Consider the following 27,420-nt stretch of genomic DNA (forward strand, 5'->3'; position numbering starts at 1 on the left):
AGTGGTTCTGAGAAATAGTTATTTGTACTAAGTAGTCTTGCAAGTTTTTTTTGTAGGGTGGTCTGAGATTATTAAGCAGACTAGAACAAAAAGTTCCCTCTTGTTTGCAGTTAATTGTTAGCTTATCAGACAAATCATTTAAGGTTTAAGAGGTTTGCTTTCTCATGTTGCCTTGTCTTAACAGCTGCCCTACAGTGTAGCTTTCTGCCATATCTTACTTTGTCTTCTGGTGTACTGGTTTTAAAATGTTTACCATCATTTCATTAATATGTTGTTTTCCCTGCTCATTATTTATTGTGACAAACTCCTTTTTGTGGAAAGTATGATTTATAGAAATAGCGCCTTTTACTGTGTTATAATTCAGTGACAATACTGTTTTTAATTTTGACTTCCTTTGTGTTTTTGTTCTTTTATCCTCAATTTGCTGGTGAGCTATTCAAGCTTTCCTTTCCTTTTTTTTTCTCCCTCCACTGTATCTCCCTTAGTAGTGAGCATATTTCAGTAGGCTTTCAGTAAAAAAATGTTGGGCTGGTTGATTGTTATCTTAGCATTTAGAATTTCAGAAAGCATACAGGGTAAGGGGAATTGTATAGACAGAGTGGTGAATTCGATGCTGTAGTAACCCATATCTAGGCAGCTCATGTGAGTGGTTAGTCCCCAGAGGTTTGGGATTAAGCTTATTAGGACCAAGCTGGTCCTACTCTAAAAGTTCATGAAGTTTATCTGGCTCCTGGGTGGCTCATTCGGTTGAGCGTCTGACTTTGGCTCAGGTCATGACCTCATGGTTTGTGGGGTCAAGCCCCACCTAGGGCTCTGTGCTGACAGTGCTGGGCCTGCTTGGGATTCTCTGTCTCCCTCTCTCTCTGCCTCTCCCCTGCTTGTGCTCTCACTCTCTCTGTCTCTCAAAAACATTAAAAACATTTTTAAAAGTTCATGAAGTTTGGGATGCGACATGGTGGGGGAGAAGGTTAATTGTTAGACCAGCCTTCCTTCTCTGAAAACATTATGTTTAAGTTGTCTGTCTGTACAAAGAATCCTGGGTGAAAGGCCCTGATTGCCCCCTCCTACCCCTCTCTTTGGTGGAGCTGAAATCCACCATCAGGCTTGTTTTCCTTAGATTGGTTGGAGGACAAACTTGTCTTTAGCAGTTACACTAATTTTCATATTTCTCAGAATGATCAGGGAAAAAAAAGCTTGAAAAAGCCCAGAGTGGTAGTTACCTTGCACTTAGTATACACCCACTCGTGCAGGCTTTTCTTCAGCATTTTGTTATTTTTTTTTCTTGCTGCTTTTACAGTGTAGGTGGCCTTCTCTAGATTGCTTTTGACAGGAAATTGAGCAACCTTTCTTTTTTGGAACAGAATATATTTTACTGGGGAGAGGGAAAAAAAATAAAGTGTTTATGTTTTGAAATTTAATTATGAATTTTTTATTTGAAGACTGATTTAAATCTCGAAACACAGAGGCTGGGTAAAATAAATTTCATATCGTGCGTTAATATTTCTGAACCTTCCCAGTAATTTTTCAGTCTTCCTTTTTTTTTTTCCTTTCTGGCAGAAAGAAAGGAAGGCCTGAAAATCATTTCGCTTCATAAAGCAAAAAGTACTTTCCTTTGTTCTCTGAGCCACTGATGGGTGTTAAGAAATCCTCTCTGACCAGGTCATTAGTTTCTAGCTTTTGTCTGAGGCCGCCCTCCCCAGTTGTCTTCATCCTCTAAGGGGGGAGGTGTGATGGGCTCTACACTGGCTTCACGGCATCTTGAATCTAGACTGTATGTTAGCCCTCCCTCTGGACAAGCACATCGCTCAGTCAAGTTTCCTAATGGTTCGGCTAGTGCAGAGGTTCCCGGAGCACGGGTAGGGAGCTCCAGGTGGGAGCGTGGCTCCGACTCGGTTCAGCCTACCCCGCCAAACCCCCCGCCTGTGCTTTGGGGTTATGGATGCCCGTCTGCCCACCGCCCACCACTCATCCAGGTGCTCACTACCTGCGGGGATTATGCTTTGAGTTTGATTTAGGTAGTTCCTCACAGCACCGGGGACTCAGAGGAAGAAATCAGTCTATAATTAGAATATAAACTCCTACACCACGTCAAGGAAATGTCCAGTTGGAATGCACTAATCCTCATGGAATCTTTCTAAGTGTGTTCATAGATGATATCCTTTCGTTTGAGTTTTCAACTCCACATGTTTGTTCATGTACCTAACTGGTGCAAATCAGCTGTCAGGTATGTCTCGGTTATGTAATTAGCTAGTTACGGCTCATTAATTAAGCTTGACAAAGCAAAGTATATGTTTTGAGTGTTACAGGTTTCTTTACCTATTCTGGGGGTGTGTTGTGTGGGGCCAGTCATGTAAAAACTGCAAGTTTTAGCAACTGGGATAGATACTGAAAGATCTGTTATCAGTAAGTCTCATTTTGAATACAGTTAAAGTGGATTTTGAAGTACCTGTATATTTAGCTGAATAAAAGATGAGAGTCCTGCCATCTCGGGTGACAGGCTGGGAAGAGGAACTTTGTCCATCTTGTCTTTAGCAGGAATTGAGAATATCTGTGAGGGAAACTAAGTTCTGGTTCTGTTTGTTTGTTTGTTTATTTATTTATTTTAGAGAGAGAGGAGGAGAGAGAGTGCAAGTGGGGGAGAGGAGCAGAGGGAGAAGGAGAGAAAATCTTAGGCAGGTTCCATGCTCAGTGTGGAGCCCAATGCAGGGCGCAACCCCATGACCCTGGGATCCTGGGCTGAGCTGAAATTAAGAGTTGGACGCTTGGGGTGCCTGAGTAGCTGAGTTGGTTGAGCATCTGACTTTGGCTCAGGTCATGATCTCATGGTTTGTGGGTTCGAGCCCCATGTTGGGCTCTGTGCTGACAGCTCAGAGCCTGGAGCCTGTTTTAGATTCTGTGTCTCCCTCTCTCTCTCTCTGCCTTCCCCGCTCGCACGGTCTCCCTCAAAAATAAATAAAAATTAAAAAAAAAAAAAAAAAAAAGAGTTGGATGCTTAACTGACTGAGACACCCAGGCGCCCCAGTTCTGATTCTTTTTAGTCTTCTTACCTTCCGTTTTTTTATATGCTTGGGAACAGACTTTTTGGGAGTTCACCTAGTTTGATGTAGTATTTCTCCTCAGTGAAAATTTAAAAATTAGTTCCTTGGAAGCTCTTAAGGACATGTATACTCCGATTTATTTTAATATTTTTAGAATGGATACATGTACTGCATGTTACTAATATGGGGCATGTTTGAATCTTTTAACTAATAATAAGCTCACTAGTCACAGGAAATGTAGTGGGAGCTTATAACCTACCTGAAATGACCCGTGTGAGAATTGTAAAATTTCTAAATAATCAGAACGGTTGTTTGCTTTGGAACAGGATTTGTCAACCTCAGTGCTGTTGTCACTTGGGGCTGGATAATTCTTCGGTGGGGGGGCTGTCCTGTGCAGTGTAGGGAGGGGTTAACAGCATCCTTGGCTTGCACCCATCGAATGCTGGTAGCATACGTCCTCTCCTTGCTGTGACAACCAAGAATATTTTCAGACATTGTAAGATAGCCCCTGCAGTACAAAATCACCCCCTGTTGAGAACCACTGGTTCAGAACAATTGTTCCCATAGGCACGTGACAGGCTGATTACATGAAAATCACTTTGTTGGGGGCCTTCTTACCCATTCAGGTTCCTGAGTTTCTCCTCAGACTTCCTGACCAGATTATAGAGGCCCTGGATCGGCAGTCTGCCTAGAGACTGAATAACTAGGTTTAAGAATTTGTTGTTTAAGTGGGAGTGGCTAGGGGCGCCTGGGTGGCGCAGTCGGTTAAGCGTCCGACTTCAGCCAGGTCACGATCTCGCGGTCCGTGAGTTCGAGCCCCGCATCGGGCTCTGGGCTGATGGCTCAGAGCCTGGAGCCTGTTTCCGATTCTGTGTCTCCATCTCTCTCTGCCCCTCCCCCGTTCATGCTCTGTCTCTCTCTGTCCCCAAAATAAATAAACGTTGAAAAAAAAAAATTTTTTTAAGTGGGAGTGGCTATTGGTTGGCTTACATTTAAATGTGTGTTGAGCTACACATAAAGAGATTTCCAGTTAAAGGTTTTAGGAGTGGGGCATAGCCTTTCACAGTTACGATTTGATTTGTAGCTGTGATTTTTTTCCCCCTTAATATTGTGAAGTACAATTGTATGTTTTTTCAGAGTTCGAAAAGAACTTTATTATATACTGAAGTTCATCATTATTTTAATCTAGGTTTTGAGAGAATACCTCAGGTTGGACTCAAACGCAAGATTTACCGGTGACTTTGAAGTGGAATGAGGTGAGTTGGTGGCTTAGTCACAAAGTCACGCTGGGGGAAGGGCATATCACTCACACTTTCGTGCTTGGAAGACCTGCTACTTGTCGTGAAATTTGGACCCCTCAAGTGTGGATGCTCAGTTTTTTCCTCACTGGATTTTCCTACTTCATTGTGTGACGGCTTTTGTTACCTACTGATGTTCCCATTCCATAGTAAATACGTTTCAGAAAATCTCCCTTGGGTTTCTTAAAATGTGATGGGGGTTTATACCTCAACCCATGTTGTTAACTCTGGTACATTAGTGTATAATTTGGAAATTTTAGTTTGGATAAGCAGGGCTTATCCTGAAAAACTGAGAGATGGTTGGATGATGTATTGCCGACATTTACCGATGTGGGTCTTACCATTGATCTCAGAGTGCTTGCCCTTGGTTATTACTCCCGGGTAGGAGCCCAGGTCCACCTTACGCGTGCTCTAATGTTTCATTGGACACTTCTCAGACACTTTAATAAGTTGTAAAAGGGTATATGCTTATTGAGAAAAACAACAGCTTCATTCTGATTGAGAGAGAGAGAGAGAGAGAGACATTTCCACAAGCTAAAAATGCTATATAATATGCTTAAATATAATTTAAACTCTGAAATTGAGATAAAGCAAGTGGTTTAGGGATATGTCTGTTTCATTGGTTTTGCTGAAACAAAGACCTGGGGATTTTTCTTATCTGCTGCTTTGTTGGGAGCAGAAGCACTACTGCTCTTCTGGAGCATTACAGCCTACAAAGGACGGTCAAGGTTATCTGAGCATCTCTCCATTGTAAACCTTTGTGCAGAGTTTAGGGCTTCTCTCCTGAAGCCCGCAGGGTAATTGGAGCACTGCTTTCACAGTGGCTAGCTGTTTCCGACCTTCCTTGAATTTCAGGAAGAGGAATTGAGGAATGATTATCTCTGAAAATGTTTTTAAAGTGCATTAGGACACTTTCCTGCTAGCATTTATTTGACCAATCTCAGCATCATTCTTCTTTAATAACGTGAAATCCAAGAAGGATTTGTAGGTCTCTGTAATTTGTAGCCATTTGAAAAGCCCACGTCTTTTATTAGCAACACAATTGAAAACCTGTCTTTGAGAAAGTAGCATCTTTGGAACCATCAAAAATTGCTTAGTGGTGAAGAAGGAAGCCAGCAGGAATGCCCCATGACTGTAGCTCAGGTACTTTGTGAAGGAAGAGAAATCCGTGCCCTCTGGTCTTCACCTCAATCTTGGAAGTTACTTTTCAGGGTTCACTTTTTTCCCCTCCGGAGTGCCTATATACAAGAGAAACATGTACCTTCTGTGCAGTCCCCGTGTGGCTTTCTGTATTCTAAACACTCTTAAGTAAGGATCGGCTCCTGATTGAACTTGAGTATGACAGTTGTCAGTGGAGGCCTTACTTTGAGGATTACTGTTGAGGCCAAGCTTGTTTAGCTTTCGTGTTGTAGCAGCTATACCCTGTCTTTTGAATTGAGTTGCTCAGCTTAACCTGAACCCTGGGGCACTTAAATCACTTCTTTTAATGGAGATAATATCTGATGACGCTAGCACAGTTTATCTGTTAGGTCAGGTGGGAGAGTCTTCTCTTAAGCATTCATAACTGGTCACACAGACAAGGGAGGCTTTGATCGAATGGTTTGCCAGACCTGTTGGTGCCATGTCTCTTTCTTGGCCTTCTAAGTGCACACTTACCTATCCAAAGACTCTCCACTTAAGGGATGTCTGAATCAATTCGCTTCGTCAGAAGAAAACAGAAGTCTAAAAGACCACACCAAACCAAACAAACCCACGAAGCGTTACATGTTCTGTCCCATGTGTCCCATGTGTATCTTCTTAAATCCACCATTCTCCTACATTTTTATTTATTTATGTTTTGAGTAATATTGTTCTAGAATACAAAATCGAATTGAGAAAGCATACTTCTTTTCCTTCCTTTAAATTTTTTTGTTTCTATATTCTTTCTCAATGCCCAGCGAGAAACGTAGAGTGATGTTAATTGATGATAATCCCTGACTAAATTACTTGCTTTCCACATTGAAATATTTGAATAATTTTCCCAAATGTTTTATTTTTGCTTTGGACTTTCCCTTTCTTATGTAGACAGTTACGTACTAATAGATGAGTGAGATGCTGTTTAAATTTTTCTCTTATTCCAATTTGGTCATTGCGTCCTACGTTTCTGCTTTTAATGGGAGAGTAGCTGAGGAAATTTTAAAAAGCTCTGCACTTCTTTCTTTTCTTGAGAATAGAATAAAAAAAGAACAACTGGTCACATTTACGAGGACTGATAGTTTGCTGGCATGAGACACAAAGGCAAAGACCTACTTTTAATTGTTTTATGGGAAGTCCCAACCGTTTAGTAAGTATAAAAAGAAGAGAAAAGAAAATGTGTGTTGGTGCAGTCTCCTGGGCTTTTCTTGGTGCTGTCTGTGGTCGTAGCAAGAAACCTAATAATCGTAATGCCTTACACTGGCCATCCAGACAACACAATGAGTGTAGCAGATTCAGAGGTCAGTTGAAAACTGGAGTCTCCTCCCCGCTTGTCGAGCCTCACGTCCACTGATGCAGCTTCTCTCTTTGCTGCTTGTTGTTCTGACGAACTGTGTCTTCCATAAAACCTAGGCGGACACTTTCCTCTTTAAAGGTAGTTCAGCGACAGACAGTAGATTAATTGAGAATTGGATTTTGGATACACTAACTCGAAGAACAGAACTCAAATGCTTACCTCCTGGAGACTTTTTAGAGGCTTTGGGTCAGCCTACATTGAAGTTTCCCAGGGGCACCGAGAGTACAAAAGAGAGACAATTTCTTAAGATCAATACTAGATGAAATTTTATTAACTAAATGCTGACTATATAATATAATATGAAATTATTAAAATTTTAATAGTTATAGCAAAGGGATTGATTGCCGAGTTGTCCTTTCTTCTGTGGCCATGACTAATTTTAATTGAGTTCGGCATGCCTTGGGTTATTCTAGTATACTTATTTATTATTCAAAGCCTCCATCTTTGTTCTTAAGAAAGAAAATTCTGTGAAATCCTTTGGCCTACCAAACATTTTTACCACCCTGTGGAACTGTGGTATGGCCCCTTCACATTTACTGCTAATATCATGCCCCTTTTTATCTTGTGTAGGAACAACTTACTCTCACTGAATTTTTACCTTTACATTCTTCAAAACAGAACAGCACAGCTGCCCACATCAAACAAAGAGTTGCCTCTCTTAAACTCATTCTGGTGACAAATAGAACAAATGCTCATAGGAATTGAATTAAGTTGTCTTTGGAAGAATGCCTTATTTCTTAGTACCTGGTCCTCATTTTGGGCCCTGGGTTTGATACGATTTTTTACACTGGTACCACGTTACCTAGTCAGTTTCTCAAACCGTTTGTTTTCCGGTTGACTGTCTAGGAAATCTAAAATTTGCCAAATAGGAGTGGAGTTGAGCAAATGTCTGAAGTAAAGAATCAGAAAAGAGAGAAGCAAGAACATGAACGTGAGTGCTTGTGGGGAGAAGTTAGGGTGGCAGTGGTGCAGACCTCAGCCTCTCCCTTCCTTGAAAAGTTCGGTCGGTGGAGGGATTTTGAAGACTTGGCTTCTGGGAGCAGATCACAGCGTGGAACTGGAGATGAAACTGGGGAGGAGTTTGAATCCCCAGTTCTTCATGATCCCGCTTTTGTCAAAGGACTCAGGACGCTTTGTGGCGGGGGCTTTATTTTACAACGTAGGCTTTATTCTAATCTTTGTCAGTATTTAAGCATATTTTACATATAAAAGGAAGTTGTAAATATGTTCACCAGTATTTGAGTCTCTTTCATCAAAACTATGTGTGTGAAATTAAGGCAAAGGCAGGGGAAGTCTTCCATTTAGGGAAGTCCAGTATGGCCTATTTTGGGTTTTTGCTGCCCTGAGAGGATGACTTTATTGTATCTTTTTGGAAATGGTTTTTAACCACGAGCATATAGAGATGAAGGCCGTAGGCTTGAGGAAAGCTGTCTGCACAAAACATGCCAAGGCCACCAGTGAGTGGATGATAATAAAGAAAACGTGAGAGAGATGTGGACATGTGGCCTTTCCACGTGGCATCAGTGTTTTCAGAGCTGGGGATGTTTCCTGAGCCATTGTTTGTCTCAGCACATGGGCTGGCTCTGTATTCTGCCATGATGGTTTCCTTAATAAAAATGCACTGACCCACCACTGCTCTGGATGAGTGTTCAGTAGGTTAAATAATGAATGGCTGCTGAAGAACTAATAGACTTTGATTTTTTTCCCCCTCGGAGAGTAATTTTTTTTTTTTTTAAAGTCTATAACTTGATTTAGTAATTGGCCTTTTTCTGCTACTGACTGATGTTTTCTTTCCCCCTAGTCAACTGGAAAACAGATTGTTTGAGAAATTGACTAGGTAACATTTGACAGGTATTGGTCTTTGTGTAGGGACCTCTGGATGTGTCTCAGCCTGAAAGCTTTTGTGGTTACAAGAAGTAAGGTACAAGTAAGACATTCTACTTCTGTTGCCATTTGTCTCCCCTCTGAATTTATTAGTGGAAAAGTTAATTAAGTAAACAACTATTTAACACCTGTTTATATAGAGTTTTTTGCTTGATGTTGACTAGGATAGAAATGCCAAAAAACAAATGCCTCTTATACTCAAGTTGTTTTCCTGGAGAGAGAGAGATAAGACCTAATTAATTAAAAATTGCCATAATGAATGGCTAAATGTAATAAAACCTTTTGTAGAAATACAAGTAAAATGCATTGTGGTGTCCGTAGAGGGAGAATTAAATCCATGGAGGTGGCATCATTGGAACGGGGCGTTGAAAGATCCATCCACCGCCCCCCACCCCCACCCCCCCATCCACCCCCCCCATCCACCCCCCCCCACCCACTAAAAGAGTAACATTTGTTTCTTCAGGTAACCAAAGTAATTCATATTTATTGTATAAATCTAGATGCTCCTAAGAGACACACAGATCAAAGTAAAAATCACCCAGTTCACACAATCCCCACCACTCAGAGGTAACTATCCTTCTAAGCATTTTTAGTTTTTATTTATAAAAATTTTAAAACATACAGAAAAGTAGAGAGAATAGCATAATGAGCCCTAATATACCTAAATCATCTAGCTTTAACAATTACAGACATTTTGCCATTCTTGTTAACATCTATCTTCTTCCTGCTTTTGGGTTTTGTTCTGTTGTTTTGCTTTGTGTTTTGAGTTTTAAAGCACAACTTAGATATTATACCATTTTACCTATAAGTGCTTGAGTAAATATTTTTAACAGATAATCGCTTTTAAAAAGTCATAGTGTTGTTACTCTTAACAAAGTTAACAGTTATTCTAATTTAATATTACTAGCTCGTTCTGTAATTTCCAGTTCATGTTCACTTTCTTCCATTGTCTCAAAAGTGCAGTGTTACAGTTTTGTTGGACTCAAGATCCAAGCAGGGTGGCACATTGCATTTGTCTCTTGTAGGTCTTTCTTAATGTGTAACATTTTCCCTTCCTGCTTTTTTGTCATGTAATTTATTACAGAAGAAAGTAAGTCATTTGTTTTTTTTTTAGAACTGCTAAGATCTTAATAGTTTTCTTTCATTTTTGTTCTTCTGTGTGACCATGTATACATTTTAAAAGCAAAATTGGAGGGGCGCCTGGGTGGCTCAGCAGATTAAGCATTGGAAATCGGACGCTTAGGTCATGAACTTGATGTTTGTGAGTTCGAGCTCCACGTCAGGCTCTGCACTGATAGATGGGATCCTGGAGCCTGCTTGGGATTCTAGGTCTTCCTGTCTCTCTGTCCCTCCCCCACTCATGCTCGCTCTCTCTCTCTCAAAAATAAACATTAAAAAAATTTAAAAAAAAAGCAAAATTGGAATCCTGTGCATGCTGTTTTATAAACTATTTTTATACTTAGTGCTATAAGGAGGACGTTTTCCTATTCATTTACTGTTCTGCAACTTATTTTCTGTTAAATCATGGCATTATAGTAACTAAAAATGAGAAAGATACGTTTGGTTATATTTAAAGTAAATCTTACATTAATTACAGGTATTGCAGCAACAAATTTCTTATTGCTTTTCTCCCTACCTCCTTTCCTTCCTTCTTCCCTTCTTCTCTTTTCCATTCCAGCAGCTAGCTGTTACGGGTAGATGTAACATCAGCGATGCAGTTCTTGGAATTGAGAGTGTATTTTATTTTCCGTGAGTCAGGAAAAGCCAGGCCGATGGTGCGCCGACAGGGTTAAAAATGGAGGAGTTAAATGGTGCCCATCCAAGCCCTGATTTTCTGAAGAGTCCCGCTACAAGAAAGGGACCCTTATTTTTTTTTTTTATTTTTATTTTTTTTATTTTTTTTTAACGTTTATTTATTTTTGAGACAGAGAGAGACAGAGCATGAATGGGGGAGGGGCAGAGAGAGAGACACACAGAATCGGAAACAGGCTCCAGGCTCTGAGCGGTCAGCACACAGCCCGGCGTGGGGCTCGAACTCACGGACTGCGAGATCATGACCTGAGCCGAAGTCGGCCGCTTAACCAACTGAGCCACCCAGGCGACCCAAGAAAGGGACCCTTATTGTTGTTACCAGAAGATGATCTTTATTAAAAAGTTAAGTTTGGGGGAAAAAAAAAAAGAAAAGGGCCACCAAGGTGGCTCAGTCAGTCAAGCATCTGACTCTTGATTTCAGCTCTCTCTTTTTCTAAAAAACGAAAAAAAAAAGTTAAATTTACATCCTCACAAACATAGGCCCCACTGGTGGGAAAGGACTCCAAGTGGTAAAGGGAGCATGCCAGGGGCCCCTGGGTGGCTCAGTCGCTTAAGCATCTGACTCTTGACTTCAGGTCAGGTCACGATCTTGCGGTTTGTGAGATTGATCCCTGTGTGGGGCTCTGTGCTGACATCATGGAACTCCTTGGGATTCTCTCTCTCCCTGTCTCTCTGCCCCTCCCCTGCTCTTGTGCGTATGCTCTCGCTCTCTCTCTCTCGCTCTCTCTCTCTCTCTCTCTCAAACAAATCAACTTAAGAAAAACTATAAAAGGGAGCATGCCTATTTTGGTTGAGATGTTACTGTCTCAACTTTTTTTTTAAAACATTTCTATGTTAGGCCCTCTTTAGTGACTGTCAACTTTTTAGCCTGGGAAAAGAATGTGTATGCAGGCTCACGCCCGTCATAATGTATTCTACCAGCTGCAGCTTTGTGTGGCCGTGTAATAAGTCGGCAGGATCTTCTGCTCTCTGTCAGACAAAACCCCAGCTTCATTCGTGATGTTCTGGTTACTCCTGGTAGTTTGTCTTTTTACACTTGATTAGATTTTGATTTAGCAGTGGTTTCGGAAATATTATCTGTATTTCACCTTTTTTTTTTTTAAGATCTCATTTTTAAGTAATCTCTATACCCAGGATGGGGCTTGAACTCACAACTCTGTCCCCCAGGACAGGGTAGAAGCTAAATCTGAAGGACTGACTTGTAGTTTACAAATAGGTAGACCTTACTAACTTCCAGTATTTGACTTTGAAGTTGTTTTTTTTTTTTTTTTTTTTTAAAGACTATTTTTATTTATGGGCTATATTTTTGCTACCAGATGTGAATTTATTTATACATAGAGAATTCTGCAATTAAATAATTAGCAAGTACATTATTATAATGACCACTGAGCTCTTGTGTAAAAATAACACCCAGTTTTAGAATCTGTGCTCTGGAGGCAAAGCTGGGTGTGGGGTTGAAGAGCCACTGAGGTGTGGAAGGGCCTCTTCGGTGAACTGCTCATCTCTGTTCTCATGGCTGAGGAATGTGCTGTGTATTCTGCGTAACCCCTGCCACACTATGGACACCACACGCCGAGGGAATACGTAACTAAATGGGGGCTTCTGCTCACTGGGGCAGGGATAGGCACACACCGCCTTGTCGTTTGGTTTCCCTTAAAGAATATTCTTCACAGTAAAGAGCGGTATATGCCTTTTTCCTTTCCTCCCAGTGGTTGTCTGGCGTGTCACGGGAGACAGGTACAGTTTTTCATTGCTTCCTTGGTCTCTTACGAAAAGAGGGGAATTGTTGTTTGATCAGTTGATTATGCGCCGGAGCTCTGGTTTTTGAAGCTGTCAGGTCTTAAAATGCAACTTCTTTCTCCACAATAGTTATCATGCAGCATTCCTTTTAATTTCCGAAACCCTTTAACCGAGGCCTCACGGGGATCCTGAGCCTTGCACTCTTCCCGTCTGTCAAATGGGTCCGTTAAGCCACATGCCTCGCAGGGCTGCGGGAGCGCCAGGTGCCCGTGCCGTGTGCCTTGTGGCTGCACGGGCCAGAGAAGCCTTGTGGCCCCACCTCCTCCCGTACCAGGTGAGGAAACTGCGAAGAGGCTCCTGGAGTAGCATGTAGTTTCCTTCCCTCCCGTTTGTCCTAATGACTAAGATGACCTTTGCCACACGTTAGGTCAATGTGTGGCTCTGCTCCTGAGGCAACCAGAGAGGTAGCTTTTACGCACGTCCCTTTATTTGCCTGCAATTTCCCTTTCTCCTTGCCACCTGTCAGCCACCTCCTCCTCCTTTGAGACACGTTCGAGTTCATTTCCTCAGGAAGGCATTCCCGGCCAGTCCTACAGATGGATATGATTTCATATCCTCATCCACCGAAGTACTTCTTTCCCTGTGGAAATTTGAACTTATTTGTATGTTTCTTGGAAAACTCTTCCCTTTCTCTGTGTTATTTATAAAAAAACTTTATACCATAAAAATGCTGGTTATTTAGGGAAAAAGAACTTTAAAAGAAAACCACATTTATTAGTGGCACAATGTTATTCCTGTGTATTGAAAGGGAAAATTTCAACTGACAGAGATGAACTCTCAGCATTAGCTCCTGAGTCACCTTTCAAGCCAGTGGGTCAAGGTTGAGGATTATGTTAAATAAATTAGAACAAAACTTTCCACTGATAATTCACGCGTCTTTGCATATGGATGAATACGCCCACAACTTTCTTCAGTGTTCTTTTTTCCATGCTATGAAAGTGGTAAACAAAGTAAAAATATCAAGTAGCAGTATATGTTTCTAAAGATAATTCACAGAAGTTATATATAGACTGACTGGTACATAAAAGATCTATGAAAGCCAAGTTCGAGGCTTATATGAGCCTCTCAACATCAATGAATGCACAGTTGAACTAAGGTTTCACCGTACAGCATTCACATTTTAATTGAATTTCAACACAGAGGTCAATAAATCCTTTTCCCAGTCACTTGAGAACATTTACGTGCACCTTCAGTTTGTAGTCAGATATTACTTTGTTTTTTTGTGTGTGTTGGGCCGCTCTGGAAATAGGAAGGAAGTATTACAGAGAGCTCCTTCCCCCAGGACATACAGACAAATGCATGTGTGTTTGCATGAAAGGACTCCAAGGTCTTTGTTTATATTTGGGATGTGAAGGAAGAGACATGTAATAGAATTTTAGACCTTAAAGGAGCCGTAGCTGCCATCTGTCTGATTTCTAAATTTCTTTATAAATAGAAATAAGTGTTCATAGAGATCAAAAGTTCTGCCCAAGTTCTGTTACTTTATGGTGTGGGTCCCAGGCTCAGAGTTGAGTTTGTGGAGATGTGATGGGACAGTGGTGATTGGTGCTTTGGGGAGAAACTCAATAGTATTTCTTTGCCTGTTCAGGGACCTCAGGATTTCCTACATTATTTATCTTTTGTGTTTTGAACACTTAGAAAATTAGGTATGGATGGGGTTTGAGGCTAGAATTTTTTTTCCTTGGACATTTTTAAGCATGCTACCCACAAAATTTTTCCCCGAGAAGACATCATAGAAAACTAAACCTTTGTCTAAATTGGAGTTTTATCATTTTCTTATATTGCAAAATAAGTCATTTTTCCTTGAAAAGCATTTTAATAGCCTTTGTGTGGGACACTTTGGAAAATGCAAGGCAGTGTCACACTTTTCACCTTGGGGAGTGTTGGCCTAAATTATGCCTGACTTTTACTGTAAAGACTGTGTCTTCTTCATCTGTATAGTCCCTACAGCTCCCGGCACAGAGCTCTGTTTGCCTCCCTATGTTTTCATGCCCAGATCCTCCTCAGTGAGAATCACTTCACCTTTCTCTGCCTCCTCCTTTTCTCTTCCGTGTCATTATGAACTAAGGACCGAGGGAAACTCCTAGCCTTCTAGGGGTTTGGATATTTGAAATACAAAATTTCTTACTAATCAAAAATTGAATCACTGGACCAGAACATGCTAATATTGACTCTCATTTGTTGAACCCTTACCATGTGGCAAATACTCTCTAGATTCTTTGAGTACAGAGATGAGTTGACATGGCCCCTACCTTAAAGGGCCAGTCATCTAGCAGGTAATAAAGATGGGTATTTAGGTGCAATAATTCAAGCGTTAGAAGTGTTGAAGCCATGTTTCTACCCTTGATGTTTCTTATTAGCGGTATCAGTGCCATGTATGATGTAGGTTTAATCGCAAAATAATTAGGGACTTTAAAAAAATTTATTTCATTTGATCTATTTTAAAGAATTTTTTTTAATGTTTATTTATTTTTGAGAGAGAGACAGACAAAGTGCAAACCAGGGAGGGGCAGAGAGAGGGCGACACAGAATCCAGAGCAGGCTCCAGGCTCTGAGCTGTCAGCACAGAGCCCAATGCGGGGCTTGAACTCCTAAGTCACGAGATCATGACCTGAGCTGAAGTCGGCCACTTAACAACTGAGCCACCCAGGCACCTCTCATTTTATTTATTTTAGAGAGAGGGTGAGTGTGCAAGCTGGGGAGAGAGGGGCAGAGGAGAGACAGAGACAGAGAGAGAGAGAGAGAGAGAGAGAGAGAGAAAATCCCAAGCAGGTTCCATGCTGAGTATGGAGCCCGATGCAGGGCTTGAGCCCGTAACCTTGGGATCATGACCTGAGCTGAAATCAAGGGTCGGATGCTCAACTGACTAAACCACCCAGGTGCCCCAATGATCAGGTTTTTAAAAAATTAAACGTTATGTTTTAAATAGCTAATACATGTCCACAGAGTAAAATCCAAAAGGCTATACAGTGAAACTAAATGGTATAAATTTTATTCAGATTTCACCAGTTTTTCTACTAATGCCCTTTTTCTTTTCCAGGATCTAATCTAGAAATGTCATGTTGCATTCAGTATGGATGCTTTTTAAAATTTATTTTTTATATAGATTGTAGCATACTGCACTATGCTTTCTTTCTGTTCTGTTCCAGTTTATGGTTGTACTTTATTATCCGGTCTCATAATGATGGACTTTCTTTCTGATCTTTTGATATTAATAGTGCCTCTGTGGCAGTCCTTGAACTTGAAAGTATACAGGTTTATATAGAGGAATTTCCAGGTTAAAGAATATGTGTCTTCATGGCTGTCGTAAGTATTGCCAAACTGCTCTCCACGGGCATTGTACAAGTCTACACTCCCATCAGCCATGTGTGCCCTTCTCCTTCCTCTTGCCAGGAGTGTGTGATTAGACCTTTTAATCCTTGCCAGTTTCATAGCTGAAAAGGGAATCTTTTTGTCGTTTTCCTTTGCATTTCTCTTGTTATAGATGAGGCTGTATATACTGTCCTGTGTTTAAGAGCAGTTTTTCTTTCTGTGAATTGACTTCTGTGATCCTTTATCCATTTCTCTAATGAGATAAGTTCTTTATATAAAAACAGAAGCTATTCCATTTTGTGGTAGGAGCTCTTGATTTTTTCCACTGGGTGTGTGTTTTGTCATTTGTGCTAACTTGCAGTCTATGAATTTATTATGTTTGGATAATCATATTTATTTATGTTTTACTTTATGAGATTTAGATTTCATGTTCTTCCTAGGAAGGTTGTCTTATGCTCTCCAAGAGTATAAAAAATGTTTCCTGCTTTCTTTTAATCTTTTTGTTTCTTTTTTTAACGTCGGATTCTTTGATCAATTTGAGATTTTTTTTGGTGAGTTGGTATCCCATTCTCTTTTCCATGTGGCTGTATAGTGTGCCAAAACCATTATAGAGGGATTTGTTTTTTCTGCGCTGATTTTAAATGTCACATTTTATCTTACAAAGCTCTCCAAAGTATTTTTAGAATTTTCATTTTATCTTTTGATTTGATGGTCTATTCATGGACCAGTTTCACACTTTTGAGATTATTATGTATTTATAACATGTTTAACTAGGCAAGTATTAAGCCTTGTCTCTTTTATTGCTCTTTTTTTTCATAATTACTCTCATTATTTTTGCTCCCTTATTTTTCCATATGAACTTTAAACATAGATTCTGAATTCCCAAAAGAATATCCTGTTAATCTTACTGGGATTGCAATAAATTTCTGTGTTGATTTTGATATTTTTCAATATCAAATGTTTTTTTGAAAAAATTTTTTTCTTTTCTTTTTCCCTTTTAAGTTTACTTATTTAGTTTGAGAGAAAGAGAGAGAGAGAGAGAGAAATCCCAAGCAGGCTCTGCACTGTCAGTGTGTAGCAGCCTGACACGGGGCTCGATCCCATGAACCATGAGATCATGACCTGCCACCCAGGCGCCCTGAAAGATTTACTTTTAAGGAGGTTTGTCACTGATAATATGAAGAACAGTTGCTCTTTTTAAAAAAAAAAAATTTTTTTTTTTTTTACATTTATTTATTTCTGAGAGACAGAGAGAGACAGCGTGGGCAGGGGAAGGGCAGAGAGAGAGGGAGACACAGAATCCGAAGCAGGCTCCAGGCTCTGAGCTGTCAGCACAGAGCCTGATGCAGGGCTCGAACCCACGAACCATGAGACCATGACCTGAGCCGAAGTTGGACACTTAACCGACTGAGTCACTCAGGTGCCCCAAGAACAGTTGTTCTTAATCTTACCTTCTATCCCAGTAAAGTTTACCGTTTCCATATTTTGCCTTCCATTTCCCCTCTGCTTTTGGTGATGCGGAGTCATGTTTGGGGGTCTTTGTTTTATTGCTTGAGAGTCTGTTATTAGCACAGTGCCGTGCATCCAGTAGGTAAGTGTTTAAAGGAGCCCTCCATACTGCTGTGGGATCCTGACTAGAAAGTGATTTGGGAGTATCTGTTAAGATGTATCATGGACGCATGTATAGCTTGTATGTTACAACCCTGCAGACGTGTTACTCAGCATCTACTAATGACATGTGCATCCTCTGAGTGGGGCATGGACTCCAAGGGCAATGGTAGCCTCCTGTCACCCTCATGATCTCCTTTCCTTTCCGCCATTAAATTCTGTTGAAGATGTGAAATCCTGCAGATGGGCTCATAGCCCAGGCTGAGCACTTTTAATTTGATTCTCTCCTTTACTTTTTTAGTTAAAAAAATCTCAACATAGTAATCTTTTAGATAAACATGTTAGAATCAGCTAAATATATTTTTACCTCTCGAAATGTCTTCCCCCCATTTTGATCCTTCTCCCTTTCCCTGTTGAAAATCACCAGGTATGCTTTTCATATCCTCTAAGCCCATCACCGTCATGAGCCATGGTTCTTGATTGCAGTGCCCTTGGTGAGTGTGTTGGGGACAGAAATACTGTCAGTCCCCTTTGTGTGGCCTTCCTCCTCCTGTTCCCACTCCTGCTTGCTCATCACAAGAACCAAATCCCGTTCTTCACAAAGACGAGGTGTCTCCACCTACTTCAGCACCCTTTTATCAGCTCTTCATTCCGTTTTGGAGTGCAGCCTCTTCATTCCCGTCCTGGATCTCAAATCTATACCCCTTTATCTTTGAAATCGTTATTTCTGTACCAGAGGATTCCTTCATTCAGCAAACATTTATGCCCAGTATGGTGGGGGGAACATGATTGCTTTAGTACCCAGTAGACCTGAACCAAGATTGCATCAGAAAACAGGAGATTGTTTTGTGCGGAGCCCTAGGAAAACAGTCCCTTCATTGTCTCAGCGCCAGCTTGAAGGGGCAAAGGAGAGAACCGTGTGGTAACCTGGGAATTAAGGGCAGCAGGGAGGTAGAGTGGGAATGTTGAAGGCACACTGGAAGGGTGCCTGAGGTTTGGGTCACACTCCCATGTGCTTCTTTCTGCAGCATGCCCGCCTCCCTTGGGGGCCAGTTGGAAAGCCGTGGGCTGGTTACTATGGGAATTGATGGGTGCTGCTGGCAGCGAGAGAAGCAGAGTTCTTGGAATCGGTCCCAAAATCCTAGGAGAGCAGGGTTTTCCTCCCTCTGGCTTCCCTGCTTACTGTTCTTGGATGAACGAGGTTGATTTTAGCTTGGGGAGAGCATTTCCAACAGCTCCCCTCTGGCGCCCTAAGGAGAGCTGGGGGCTCCTCGGCAGGCGGACTTCACAGAGGGCAGGGCAACACAAGGGATCACCAGGTTGCCCCCCATGAACTTGTTTTCGTGGTTGGCTTCTCACGCTTCAGTGAGCTCGGAATGCAATTCAAGCTTCTGTTTCTTTTTACTCTGTCAGGGAATGTGCCACGGACAAGGAGAGGGGAAGTCAGTATTTAATTCCAGAACCACAACCTTCCCCTTCTTCCCTGCCATTACCCCTCACCAAAAAGGTGGGGGGCGTTGGGTGTGTGTTCCAGGGTTGCCGATTCTGAAGTGTCAGAGGTAGAAAGCAGATGTTTTAATGAAGTGATACCCGAATTGGAAAACAGCGGGTTCAAAATACATTTTATAAGTCCTCTTTCATTAATTTGATTAATCGTTAATTTTTAAAAGCTCTACCATTGTGTGTGCTCGTTTATTTTTGTAACTGCTCATGAATATGGAATGTAAAGCATTGATTTTTTTCCCTAAGAAAACTATTTGGCTTGAGGAGGGAAGAATATTAAATTAAAGTATCATGAACATTATAAAGTTTAAAAGGACAGAAAGAGCTGCAACCACCCCCCCCAACATTTTTGTTTCAGTTAAGTGTTTTCTCTTGTTTCTGATTCTTTTACCACTAATGAAAACCTTTTTCAGGGGAAAGCTTTTCTTTTGATTTTGGGAGATTCTGCTGAATTCCTCCTGTAGTTGTAAGAGGACTGGCTGTCTAGTTCTATTCAGACCCTGACTTTGGGGTCTCAGAGGTGATGAGTCACTTGGCAGAGCAATCATGAGATGTTGAATTGGCTTGTGATTTGGATGATTTTTCTCTTGAAGCTTTAATGCTCCTTTTTAATCCATTTCATTTCCCTTTTCTGTGGGGGGGGGGGGGGAGGGAGGGGCTGGGAAGGAAGGCCAGTCACACACAGGCCTTGCTTGCCCTCCTTGACCTTCAGATTGGGGAGGTAAGGTGGTTAAGAAAAAAAAAAAAGTACAGGGAAGGGTGTGGTATGTTTTGCTAGAGATGAATTGCTTCACTGTGGCAAAGTCAAGTGTCCTTCTTGGGGAAGCAGCAGAAGCCTTCCCGGAGGAGGCAGCTATGGAGTGTTGGCACAGCCCCAGCTCTAGTATTTCAGTGAGTCAAGGGCATTATTATCTGAACTGGACCTGAAAGAATAAGTAGCCTCTCAACAGGTGTTTTCCTTTGTTTTTCAGCCTGAGAATCACACAGGGTCCTGATTTTATTGGTGTGCTTCGATTTATACCTGTGAAACACTTTAGACCTAGTGTATGTATTCATCAGAGTGCTTGCAGAATGCCAGACAGTCTACACTTGGGTTATAAATGTGCCACCAGATGGAGGGGGCCAGTAATACCGTGACGGAGGGGAGCATAGGGTGCGACGGGAGCCTAGAGAGAGGAGGGCCGCTAACCCTGAGGATGGGGGGTGGGGGCGCCAGGGCCCAGGCATGGGAGTCAGCTCTGCAGTGGCTCCCTGACACCTGTCATTCCGCCATGAAATAAGTGGAGCTCCTCCGAGTTGAGAAATGGGAACACTTTCTCCCAATGAGGAAGCTGAGGCTCATGGCGTGTCAGTTCCGTCAGTCCGTTTGCAGTTGTGTTAGCACTGAGATTTGAACGCATGGCCACAGACGTTGCCCAGAAACCCCTAAACCTTGCAGAGTAGTTCCTGAAACCCCTGTGTTGTCCACATTGAGGCTAGTGAGGCAAGTCCGCTGCCCAAGGCCTAACCTGTACATGGCAGAGTTGAGATTTCAGTGGTGTTTTTTCCAAAATGCATACCTTTCCACAGAGAGAGCCCACCAGAAGTTCAGTAGAAGGGGCACTAACACAAGCTTGAGGAAGAGGTGGCCCTTCAACTGGGCACAACAGGGTGGATGTAATTCGGAATTAGAGAGGCACTTTATCAGTGGCCACTCAGAACATATGGAACACAGGAGAGAAGGCATGGGAAAAGGTAAAGAGAGGAGTGTGTTCAGGTAAGAGAGAATAGTTCACTTTTCCTGGAGTGATGGCTGTGTAGAGGGGTGTGGGGGAAAAGAGTTGAAAAATCAGGTTGAAACCCACTCATCTAGGACTTGGAGCACCTAAAGAATTTGGACCCTTTTTTTTTTCTTTTTATTTTTTTTTCAACGTTTTTATTTATTTTTGGGACAGAGAGAGACAGAGCATGAACGGGTGAGGGGCAGAGAGAGAGAGGGAGACACAGAATCGGAAACAGGCTCCAGGCTCTGAGCCATCAGCCCAGAGCCCGACGCGGGGCTCGAACTCCCGGACCGCGAGATCGTGACCTGGCTGAAGTCGGACGCTTAACCGACTGCGCCACCCAGGTGCCCCTGGACCCTTTTTATGTCGTTATTGAGAAACCACTGATGGTTTAGGAAAGATCACGAAACCTAGTTGTTTGTTTTATGAACTATAATTCTGATTGTATAAATTCTCAGAATCTTGTCGACCTGATGAATTCATGGCTGTGAGGTGACTGGAAACGTGGTATTGTTATAAATCTGTTTGAATGGTGGTATTTCTGGGGCTTATTTTATGTACACAGTCACTAAGTCTGCCATAGATGGAGGTTATTTACGGGTCTGTTTCAGGTCCAAAGTCTTGCACAGGGAGTTTTTCCCATGGGATTTAGGCTGGTAAGCATTTAGGCAGGAGCGCCCTATGTGGCCTTTCCTGGGCTGGCTTCCCTAGTCCCAGAAAAGAACCAGCTCCAGCTCCAGCCAGGCCTCCAGTGGCCACTGTCCTTGTATTATTGGCCAGAAGTTCCCAAAGGGCTCTGGTTGGGCTTTTAGCCATCTAGATTATTTATAAAAATATATCCATCATACTGCTCTTTGGAGAGGATTATAATTTTATACTTCTTAATAAAAATTGTCTCATTTACGGGTATCGTTGTAAGAAGGAGATTTGTTCAGCCCTAGTTAGGATTGATGATGAAGCACATTTTCTCTTTGAGCCCAGAGGTGGTGGCACAGAAGGACACATACACTCTGTACAATTCCTGCAGTCAGGTGCTGTGTTTGTCTTGTTTCATCGTTGTCTGTCCATGGCTGGATATAGCGTGTGGGACACAGTAAGTCCTACATACACACTTGTTGAGTAAAAGTTGGATGAATCTTGGATAGTTGTTCCTATGGCGTAGCTATTGTAGTTGATGAAAAAAACTGGTTATGTTTTTATTCAGAGAGAGAGAGAGAAAGAGAGAGAGAGAATCTTAAGCAGGCTCTGCAGAGTCAGCACAGAGCCCGCTATGGGTCTCAAACTCATGAAACTGTGAGATCGTGACCTGAGCCGAAATCAAGAATTGGATTCTTAGCCCGCTGAACCACCCAGATGCCTCTGGTTACATTTTTAATTAAGACTCCTTTCTCCTGGTTCTAGATGTTTTGTTAGAGATCAAGATTTTATTTTTATTTTTTTTAATTTTTTTTCAACGTTTATTTATTTTTAAGACAGAGAGAGACAGCATGAACGGGGGAGGGGCAGAGAGAGAGGGAGACACAGAATCGGAAGCAGGCTCCAGGCTCTGAGCCATCAGCCCAGGGCCTGACGCGGGGCTCCAACTCACGGACCGCGAGATCGTGACCTGAGCTGAAGTCGGACGCTTAACCAACTGCGCCACCCAGGCGCCCCGAGAGATCAAGATTTTAAAACCCTTTTTGATATGTTGCTTCAAAATGTTAATAACACTTTAAACTTCTTTTCGGATAAAATAACCAAGTGGAATAGAAGTAACTAAAAATATAAAATCTTGTAGGCTAATTTAAAAAATACAGAATGTGTATTACTGGCATCCTCTCCCATTCTCTTTAGAAAGGGTCACTACTCTAAATTAATATATCTCCTTTCTAGCCAAGATTTCATTTTACTTGACTCAAAGCCCACAGTATAGATGCAAGAACAAGGTTTGCCAAAGCATGGAACAGTAATAAGATTTTTTTTGTTCCTGGCAACTTGGAATTAATTTCTGTAATTCTAGTAATTAATTATGGAAAAAAATGTTATTTTGTTAACATTTAATGGAAAGTTGAAATAAATGTGTATAAATATTAAGTGTGATTTGTTTTCTGATAGAGTGATAGCAGAATATGAAGAAAAGCTGATTATTTGAAGATTTGATCAAGCTAATAGAGCCTTTGTTTCTGTGACTGTTTACATTTTCTTCTCGATGGTATAGCATGATAATATGGCATGCTGCACACCGGGGTGATTGTTGGAGTATCCCTTGGAAACTTCTGGGCATCGTTCATCTGGGAGCCAGTTTATAGTAATGTGTGGGGAGATAAATTTTGTGCTTATAGGTTGGTATTAGGTTTAAAAAGTCCTGAGATTTGGGGCACCTGGGTGGCTCAGTTGGTTAAGTGTCCGACTCTTGACTTCAGCTCGGGTCGTGATCTCACACACAGTTTGTGAGTTTGGGCCCTGCATCAGGCTCTGTGCTGACAATGTGGAGCCTGCTTGGGATTCTTTCTCTCTCCCTCTCTCTCTGCCCCTCCTCCACTTGCGCTTTCTCTCTCTCTCTCTCTCTCTCTCTCTCCCTCCCTCCCTCCCTCTCTCTCTCTCTCTCTCACTCTCAAAGTAAATAAATAAAATCAAATATCAAATCAAATAAAAAAAAAGTCCTGAGATTTGATTTTTATACTGTAAGAGATTTCACAGTGGTCATTCTGTCTCTGGAAAATGTTTAGACTTCCTTAATTCTGTTTTACATTTTGCAGCTCAATATCTAGTGTTAGGAGATAATTGATGCATTATATATAAGGCCTTAGTGGGTACTGCCTACTGTTTCTAATATTTTTTATAAGGAAATTATCTTTTAGGCTAATCAGTATATCAGTTTTGAAAACTGTTGAAATTTAATCACCGATAAAGGATTTTACCTTTCTATACTTATTGTAGTTCCTTGTATTCCTTCCAATGGGCTTCTGAAGGGGTAAAAATGACATTGGTTTTCAAACCACGTGCCACATGCCAAATTGAAGCAGAGAATGTTGTCGATATTTAATGTACTTGAGATGATTTAGGCAACAGGACCCTTGGGAAACCAACAAATATATTTGCAGGTGCCCTTCCTTGACACTTGCTGTTAAGACTCAATGATTTTTCTTTTTAAGTTTTTTTTTTAATGTTTATTTATTTTTGACAGAGAGAGAAACAGAGCATGAGCAGGGGAGGGGCAGAGAGAGAGGGAGACACAGAATCCCAAGCAGGCTCCAGGCTCTGAGCTGTCAGCACAGACCCCGATGCGGGGCTTGAACCCACAAACTGTGAGATCATGACCTGAGCCGAAGTCGGACGCTCAACCGACTGAGCCACCCAGGCGCCCCGTAAGTTTGTTATCTCCACACCCAACTTGGGGCTTGAACTCACAATTCCGAGATCAAGAGTCTCGTGCTCTTCCACCTGAGCCGGCCAGGTGCCCCTCAGTGATTTTTCTTGATGGTTACAATCTTGTTATGTTAAGCAGGTTAAGTAGAATGATTTCCATGTAGAATTTAGATTTTTAAGACCAAACTGAGCTTGAAATATTAGATGGCAGAAACATGCAGCTGTAGTTAGAGTTGCCGCAACCTCTGTCTTAGAAAGGAAGGGGGTCAGCAGGGACAGCTTCCATGTAGTGGTGCAGTAATGACTCATCTTCTCCTCCTGGTGCAGAAAATAACTTGCATTAGGTGTGCCTTCTCCCAGCCTGTGAGCTCCAGGAGTCCACCTCTTGGCACTTGGCTTAGGTGGGAGGGAGAAGGAGAGCCTGGAGTTACAGTTTTTATCTGTTGGACCCACAAGAGATAAATAACATGAAATCCAGTCTTGGACATGTTTTTCTTTGGTTATCAGTTCCTGTCCAGGCAATCCTATTATAGTCATTAAAACAAAACAAAACAAGACATTTTTGAAGGTTAGAGGTCAGCGGTGTTATAAAGTTCTGTGTGTGTGTGTGTGTGTGTGTGTGTGTGTGTGTGTGTGTGTGATTGGTACTCTGAGGTGGGGCTCTAGTTTCTGGCTATACTTAGCAGGTGCATTAGGGACACAGCCAGGTAATTCATGTTTCTGAAAGTAATACCCATAGCCTCCTGTCAGGTGCCCAGAGCCTTTACAAATAGTTGGGAGCGACAGCCCTTCCCAGCCCTCTGTGGACACAAAGAATGACTTCATTTACTTCTGTGAGACCAGTATAAAATTCTCAATCAAATTAGCATTTGCTCTGAAAAAGTAGAAGTGTGCCATTTAGTACTTTTCTTTGGGTTTATAGGAGAATGTTTTGAAATCAGAGCAACTTCGGAAGACATAAGCTTAAAAAATTCCCAGACTCTCCTGAGTTGTAGTTCTTAGAATAGGGAAAGAATATGCCCCAAGCCTCTCAGTGCCTGAGACTGTTTCCCATACACCGTTCCCGGGTTGACATTTCTTTTGCTCATCGTGGGAGATCAGGAGATGTGATTTTTTTTTTTTTTTTGTACTCAGCCCATGTACTGTGCCAGACTGTGAGAAACAAGGGTGACCTCTTTTTCTCTGGCTTCTGGAGAATGGTGTTGACATTAGGCATTGTTGAGCCAGGCCCAGGAGGTATATGCCACCCACTCCTTGTTTGCAACTCTGGACTTTACCGCCATGTACTGTTGAGTTACAGATTTTGTATTATGTGAGGGGATTGTGAATGATCCCCATAGCTTTGGGAGATTTTGAAGAAGGTGATGATGTGGTCCTTGCCACCGAGGCCTGGACTAGGCAGCTGTCTATTCTTGTTTTGCGCCCGTAAGAGCCAGTTCCTAAACATGGAGGCACCTCCACCCCAGGGCCTATCGGTGCCCAGGGTTAGAAGGCTGAGTGAAAGCTAGCAGATGCCAAATTTAAGTATAAACAATTAAGTACTGAAGTATAAAAACTTTAAAAATGGGCTCATATTCTATTTGGGCAGAGAAAACTTGTTCATCTGAAATAATTGTAATTAGTGGAAAGGAACATACAATCTGATTGCTGCATTGACAGTTTTTATGTGTCCCAAGGTAGAAAGAAAATCAGTGTATCAAGCTGAAAATACAAGTAGGAGCTTTTGATTTCTGGTATCTGAATGCGGAAGGTCGGGGCAGGGAATAAGTTAGAGAAACTCTGTTGTTCAAGAAGTGTGACCTCCTCCATGTTCCGTGATCCTAGAGGATACTCAGTTGTCTGGTGCTTCGATGAGAGTCTAGGATTAGAATCAAGGTACAGTTTTACCCCCTTTGGAGAAAGTATTTGTTGATTGATCACTGTCTACCCCACGTATTAAGGAAGATAAGCAGTTCTCCCCCATCTCTGGTTTTCTGGAGAGAAGTTATCAGCCAGAAGCTGAAGCTGAATCCTGTTTATCTACACAGATTACTGTTTCTTTCTTGGAAAATTTGTTTGAAAACCAAATTAGATTTTAGCTTGGCTGAATCTGTCCATCTGTCTGAAGTCTGCTGTGAATGGTAGGCACTGGACATTCTCTCTCTGATTGGTTGTGCTGCTGGTTAGCTAACTAAATGCATATGTGCTGTACGGAGATATGCATTTGATACTAATATTAGCATAATTACTTCTTAATTAAATGTAAAACACTGATAAGTGTACAAGTCTCTGACATTTGTTGATTTTAACAGTTGGATGACAGATACTTCTTACCTGAATTTCTCTTGCAAAATACATTTTCTGTCCCAGTTAATTGTAGTTGTTGTGCCAAACAAAATAAATAAATAGATATTAGGTAGCTTGCCGGGGTTTCTAATTAAAATTAAATAGTTTGCCTTTTTGTTTATTTTAAAGACTTCCTTTTTGCTGACGAGGTAAGTAATAGGTGCTAATTTTGGAGGATTTGGAAAATAGAATGGGACAAAAAAAATCCTCATTTATGTTCTTAATATTTTTAAATTAAAATTATTAAAATATTCAAACCATAATTGAGAGTGCATTTGCCAGTTGATGAGCTGAGTAGACCCCACAGAGAGAGAGAGGGCACGTATTCAGAAAACTTCACAGGACCGGAGCTGTTTGTTCGGTGTCTGTGGTCTTCCAGAACGGAGCACAAGATTAAAATAGTGCCAGAAGCTTGTGCGTGTGTTTGAAGTTGTACGAGCCAGAATTGGAAACTTCATCTTCTATTCACTTTTACAATTAGTATTGTGGTGAAAGGAAACTTTGTAAGACATAATAAAATAAAGAATAAAGCTTGAAAATCACTTCATTCAGATGTTCATAGCTGAAATAAAATGCAGCTTAGATCTGTCTCTCCTGTGTGGCCTCGTGGTGCCCCAGGTGAGCCTGTGGTGCCTTTGGGCTGTTGGATTTCCCAGCACTTCGGGATTGCCTTTAAAATGATGGGGAACAATGAGGTCAAATACTTCCCTCGAGGTTCTGATCCCCCTGCCGATGCAAGACTCCCGGTATGATACCTGGCGTCACTAGCTAGTGGGGAGTTTACCGTGGTTTTTCTTCTTCCATAGCTGTCCTGGGATTTTTTTAAAACCCTACTTTTGATTTTTTTTTTTTTTTTTCCGGCTTTGTGTTCTCTGGCTAAAGATGCTTTCTTGTGGCCTTCAGCACAGCCCTGTGAGGAGGAGGAGGGGGCAGGTAGCCTCATCCCATTTTACACACGAGGAAGCTGAAGGAGCTTGTCTGAGGCCCTTTGACTGTATATGGCAGCTACCATTCTTCTTTCTCTTAGGGGTCTTAACTTTTTTCTCTTGGTTGTCTTTCCAGTGATAATAACACCAACCACACCAATGATTTTATAATAGTAAGAGCTGACCTTTATCACCCGCCACATGTCAGGCAGTGTTGTACGTGCTTTTGCATGTACTCTTACTCCCATGGAGTAGGTGTTACCTTCGTTTTAG

The 27,420-nt window shown here is 41.7% G+C and overlaps 1 protein-coding gene across 14 annotated transcripts in view; it reads left to right on the forward strand.

The window, feature by feature from the left end:
* SIPA1L1 (signal induced proliferation associated 1 like 1) overlaps positions 1–27,420 on the forward strand; it is a 368,796-nt gene that overhangs the window by 80,433 nt on the left and 260,943 nt on the right. For 12 of the 14 annotated variants that reach the window (XM_043556489.1, XM_043556499.1, XM_043556492.1 and 9 more), the window contains one exon: positions 4,228–4,294. The exons of 1 other annotated variant lie outside the window; for it this stretch is intronic. The gene's annotated coding sequence lies outside the window, so the exon portion shown is untranslated. Of the gene's footprint in view, positions 1–4,227; positions 4,295–15,402; positions 15,434–27,420 lie in introns of all 14 variants that reach the window. One more of the 14 variants, XM_043556493.1, reaches the window with a different exon arrangement.

This window comes from Prionailurus bengalensis, chromosome B3 (assembly GCF_016509475.1).
Source record: "Prionailurus bengalensis isolate Pbe53 chromosome B3, Fcat_Pben_1.1_paternal_pri, whole genome shotgun sequence".
Taxonomy (NCBI): Eukaryota; Metazoa; Chordata; class Mammalia; order Carnivora; family Felidae; genus Prionailurus; species Prionailurus bengalensis.